Raw genomic sequence first — 6,307 nt, forward strand, 5'->3', positions numbered from 1 at the left:
TGGATGATGGGATGCATTGCACTCTCAGCAAGTTTGTGGATGACACTAAGGGTATGTCTACACTATGAAATTAGATTGAATTTATAGAAGTCGGTTTTGTAGAAAGCGTTTTTATATAGTCGAGTGTGTGTGTCCCCACACAAATGCTCTAAGTGCATGTAGTCGGTGGACTGTGTCCACAGTACCGAGGCAACAGTCGACTTCCGGAGCTTTGCACTGTGGGTAGCTATCCCACAGTTCCCACAGTCTCCACCACTCATTTGAATTCTGGGTAGAAATCCCAGTGCCTGATGGGGCTAAAACATTGTCACGGGTGGTTCTGGATACGTATCATCAGGCCCCCGTTCCCTCCCTCCATAAAAGCAAGGGCAGACAATCGTTTTGCGCCTTTTTTCTTGAGTTACCTGTGCAGACGCCATACCATGGCAAGCATGGAGCCCGCTCAGCTAACCGTCACCGTATGTCTCCTGGTTTCTGGCGGACATGGTACTGCATTGCTACACAGCAGCAGTCTATTGCCTTTTGGCAGCAGACAGTGCAGTATGACTGGTAGCCGTCGTCAACGTAGTCCTGGGTGCTCTTTTAACCAGGCGCCTGGGCAAACATGGGAGTGACTCAGCCAGGTCATTTCCCTTGTTTCGTCTCATGGCGATTGAGTCCTACTAGCAGTGCACTGTCTTTTAATCTGCAACTAGCAGAAGACGATGGCCAGTAGTCATACTGCACTGTCTTCTGTCGAGCACCCAGAAGGTGACGATGGCTAGCAGTCGTACTGCACAGTCTGCTGCCAGCATGATGTATAAAGATAGATGAAATGGCTCAAAACAAGAAATAGACCAGATTTGTTTTGTATTCATTTTCTCCTCCCACCCTCTGTGAAATCAACAGCCTGCTAAACCCAGTTTTGAGTTCTATCCTTGAGGTTTTGAGTTCTATCCTTGAGGAAGCCATTCAGTTTCTCACAAAGCCACCCCCTTTGTTGATTTTAATTCCCTGTAAGCCAACCCTGTAAGCCATGTCGTCAGTCGCCCCTCCCTCTGTCAGGGCAGCAGCAGACAATCGGTCCGCGCCTTTTTTCTGTGCAGATGCCATACCACGGCAAGCATGGAGTCCGCTCAGATCACTTTGGCAATTAGGAGCACATTAAACACCACACGCATTATCCAGCAGTATATGCAGCACCAGAACCTGGCAAAGCGAAACTGGGCAAGTAGGCGACGTCAGCGCGGTGACGAGAGTGATGAGGACATGGACACAGACTTCTTTCAAAGCACGGGCCCTGCCAATGTGGGCATCATGGTGCTAATGGGGCAGGTTCATGCGGTGGAAGGCCGATTCTGGGCTCGGGAAACAAGCACAGACTGGTGGGACCACATAGTGTTGCAGGTCTAGGATGATTCCCAGTGGCTGCGAAACTTTCGCATGCGTAAGGGCACTTTCATGGAACTTTGTGACTTGCTTTCCCCTGCCCTGAGGTGCAAGAATACCAAGATGAGAGCAGCCCTCACAATTGAGAAGCGAGTGGCAATAGCCCTGTGGAAGCTTGCAATGCCAGACAGCTACCGGTCAGTCGGGAATCAATTTGGAGTGGGCAAATGTACTGTGGGGGCTGCTGTGATGCAAGTAGCCAACGCAATCAAAGATCTGCTGATATCAAGGGTAGTGACCCTGGAAAACGTACAGGTCATAGTAGATGGCTTTGCTGCAATGGGATTCCCTAACTGTGGTGGGGACATAGACAGAACCCATATCCCTATCTTGGCACCGGAGCACCAAGCCAGCGAGTACATAAACCGCAAGGGGTACTTTTCAATAGTGCTGCAAGCATTGGTGCATAACAAGGGATGTTTCACCAACATCAACGTGGGATGGCCGGGAAAGGTACATGACGATCGCATCTTCAGGAACTCTGGTCTGTTTCAAAAGCTGCAGGAAGGGACTTTCTTCCCAGACCAGAAAATAACCGTTGGGGATGTTGAAATGCCTATAGTTATCCTTGGAGACCCAGACTACCCCTTAATGCCATGGCTCATGAAGCCATACCTAGGCAGCGTGGAGAGTAGTCAGGAGCTGTTCAACTACAGGCTGAGCAAGTGCAGAATGGTGGTAGAATGTGCATTTGGACGTTTAAAAGCACGCTGGTGCAGTTTACTGACTCAGTTAGGCCTCAGTGAAACCAATATTCCCACTGTTATTACTGCTTGCTGTGTGCTCCACAATATCTGTGAGAGTAAGGGGGAGACGTTTATGGTGGGGTGGGAGGTTGAGGCAAATCGCCTGGCTGCTGATTATGCACAGCCAGACACCAGGGCTGTTAGAAGAACACAGGAGGATGCGGTGCGCATCAGAGAAGCTTTGAGAACCAGTTTCATGACTGGCCAGGCTAAGGTGTGAAAGTTCTGTTTGTTTCTCCTTGATGAAATTCCCCGCCCCTTGGTTCATTATACTTCCCTGTAAGCTAACCACCCTCCCCTCCTCCCTTCGATCATCACTTACAGAGGCAATAAAGTCATTGTTGCTTCACATTCATGCATTCTTTATTAATTCATCACACAAGTAGGGGGATAATTACCAAGGTAGCCCAGGAGCGGTGGTGGAGGAGGGAAGGACAAGGCCACACAGCACTTTAAATGTTTAAAACTTATTGAATGCCAGCCTTCTGCTACTTAGACAATCCTCTGGGGTGGAGTGGCTGGATGGCCAGAGGCCCCCCCCCACCGCGTTCTTGGGCGTCTGGGTGAGGAGGCTATGGAACTTGGGGAGGAGGGCGGTTGGTTACACAGGGGCTGTAGCAGCAGTCTATGCTCCTGCTGCCTTTCCTGCAGCTCAACCATACGCTGGCGCATATTAGTTTGATACTCCAGCAGCCTCAGCATTGAATCCTGCTTCCTCTCATCATGCTGCCGCCACCTTTCAGTTTCAGCCCTCTCTTCAGCCCACCACTTACTCTCTTCAGCCCGCCACCTCTCCTCCTGGTCATTTTGTGCTTTCCTGCACTCTGACATTGTCTGCCTCCATGCATTCGTCTGTGCTCTGTCAGTGTGGGAGGACAGCATGAGCTCAGAGAATATTTCATCGCGAATGCAGTTTTTTTGCCTTCTAATCTTCACTAGCCTCTGGGAAGGAAGAGATCCTGTGATCCTTGAAATACATGCAGCTGGTGGAGGAAAAAAAAGGTACAGTGGTATTTGAAAAGACACATTTTATAGAACAATGGATACATTCTTTCACGGTAAACCTTGCTGTTAACATTACATACATAGCAGATGTGCTTTCGTTACAAGGTCACATTTTGCCTCTCCCCCCCCTCCCCGCGTGGCTAACAGTGGGAAACATTTCTGTTCAGCCATAGGCAAACAGCCCAGCAGAAACGGGCACCTCTGAATGTCCCCTTAAGAAAAGCACCCTATTTCAACCAGGTGACCATGAATGATATCACTCTCCTGAGGATAACACAGAGAGATAAAGAACGGATGTTGTTTGAACACCAGCAAACATACGCTGCAATGCTTCGTTCTACAATGATTCCCGAGTACATGCTACTGGCCTGGAGTGGTAAAGTGTCCTACCATGGTGGATGGAATAAGGCTGCCCTCCCCACAAACCTTTTGCAAAGGCTTTGGGAGTATATCCAGGAGAGCCACGAATGCCAGGGCAAATTAATCATTAAACATGCTGGCTTTTAAACCTTTTATAGTATTTTAAAAATTACACTCACCAGAGGTCTCTTCTCCACCTGGTAGGTCCGAGAGGCAGCCTTGGGTGGGTTCGGGGGGTACTGGCTCCAGGTCCAGGGTGAGAAACAGTTCCTGGCTGTCGGGAAAACCGGTTTCTCCGCTTGTTTGCTGTGAGCTATCTACAGCCTCCTCCTCATCGTCTTCCTCGTCCCCAAAACCTGCTTCCGTGTTGCCTCCATCTCCATTGAAGGAGTCAAACAACACGGCTGCGGTAGTGGTGGCTGAACCCCCTAAAATGGCATGCAGCTCATCATAGAAGCAACATGTTTGGGGCTCTGACCTGGAGTGGCCATTCGCCTCTCTGGTTTTCTGGTAGGCTTGCCTCAGCTCCTTAAGTTTCACGCGACACTGCTTCGGGTCCCTGTTATGGTCTCTGTCCTTCATGCCCTGGGAGATTTTCACTAATGTTTTGGCATTTCGAAAACTAGAACGTAGTTCTGATAGCACGGATTCTTCTCACCATACAGCGATCAGATCCTGTACCTCCCGTTTGGTCCATGCTGGAGCTCTTTTGCGATTCTGGGACTCTATCATGATCACCTCTACTGATGAGCTCTGCATGGTCACCTGCAGCTTGCCACACTGGCCAAACAGGAAATTGAAATTCAAAAGTTTGCGAGCCTTTTCCTGTCTACCTGGTCAGTGCATCTGAGTTGAGAGTGCTGTCTAGAGCAGTCACAATGGAGCACTTTGGGATAGCTCCTGGAGGCCAATACCGTCTAATTGCGTCCACAGTACCCCAAATTTGACCCAGCAAAACTGATTTCAGTGCTAATCCCCTTGTCAGAGGTGGAGTAAGGAAATCGATTTTAAGAGCCCTTTAAGTTGAAAAAATGGCTTCGTCATGTGGACGGGTGCAGGGTTACATCGATTTAATGCTACTAAATTCGACCTCAAAGCCTAGTGTAGACCAGGGCTAAGCTGTGGGGAGAGGTAAATACGCTGGAGGGTAGGGATAGGGTCCAGAGTGACCTAGACAAATTGGAGGATCGGACCAAAAGAAATCTGATGAGGTTCGACAAGGGCAACTGCAGAGTCCTGCACTTAGGATAGAAGAATTCCATGCACTGCTACAAGCTGGGGACTGACTGGCTAAGTGGCAGGCCTGCAGAAAGGGACCTGGCAATTACAGTGGATGAGAAGCTGGAGATGAGTCAACCATGTGCCTTTGTTGCCAAGAAGAATAACGACATATTGGGCTGCATTAGTAGGAACATTGCCAGCAGATCGAAGGAAGTGATTATTCCTTTCTATTCGGCACTGTGGATCTGGACTACTGTGTCCAGTTTTGGGCTACCCACTACAGAAAGGATGTGGACAAATTGGAGACAGTCCAGCGGAGGGCAACAAAAATTATTAGAGGCACATGACTTATGAGGAGAGTCTGAGGGAGCTGGGCTTATTTAGTCTGCAGAAGAGAAGAGTGTGGGGGGATTTGATAGCATCCTTCAACTACCTGAAGAGGTTTGTCCTCACCCATAACTATTTCACATTTGGTGACAATGTATACCTTCAAATCAGCGGCACTGTGATGGGTACCCGCATGGCCCCACAGTATGCCAACATTTTTATGGCTGACTTAGAACAACGCTTCCTCAGCTCTCGTCCCCTAATGCCCCTACTCTACTTGTGCTACATTGATGACATCTTCATCATCTGGACCCATGGAAAGGAAGCTCTTGAGGAATTCCACCATGATTTCAACAATTTCCATCCCACCATCAACCTCACCCTGGACCAGTCCACACAAGAGATCCACTTCCTGGACACTACGGTGCTAATAAGCGATGGTCACATAAACACCACCCTATATCGGAAACCTACTGACCGCTATTCCTACCTACATGCCTCTAGCTTTCATCCAGATCATACCACTCGATACATTGTCTACAGCCAAGCTCTATGATATAACCGCATTTGCTCCAACCCCTCAGACAGAGACAAACACCTACAAAATCTCTATCATGCATTCCTACAACTACAATACCCACCTGCTGAAGTGAAGAAACAGATTGACAGAGCCAGAAGAGTACCCAGAAGTCACCTACTACAGGACAGGCCCAACAAAGAAAACAACAGAACGCCACTAGCCATCACCTTCAGCCCCCAACTAAAACCTCTCCAACGCATCATCAAGGATCTACAACCTATCCTGAAGGACGACCCATCAGTCTCACAGATCTTGGGAGACAGGCCAGTCCTTGCTTACAGACAGCCCCCCAATCTGAAGCAAATACTCACCAGCAACCACACACCACACAACAGAACCACTAACCCAGGAACCTATCCTTGCAACAAAGCCCGTTGCCAACTCTGTCCACATATCTATTCAGGGGATACCATCATAGGGCCTAATCACATCAGCCACATTATCAGAGGCTCGTTCACCTGCGCATCTACCAATGTGATATATGCCATCATGTGCCAGCAATGCCCCTCTGCCATGTACATTGGCCAAACTGGACAGTCTCTGCGTAAAAGAATGAATGTACACAAATCAGACGTCAAGAATTATAACATTCAAAACCAGTTGGAGAACACTTCAATCTCTCTGGTCACTCGATTACAGA

Source organism: Dermochelys coriacea, chromosome 2 (genome assembly GCF_009764565.3).
Source record: "Dermochelys coriacea isolate rDerCor1 chromosome 2, rDerCor1.pri.v4, whole genome shotgun sequence".
Classification (NCBI taxonomy): domain Eukaryota; kingdom Metazoa; phylum Chordata; order Testudines; family Dermochelyidae; genus Dermochelys; species Dermochelys coriacea.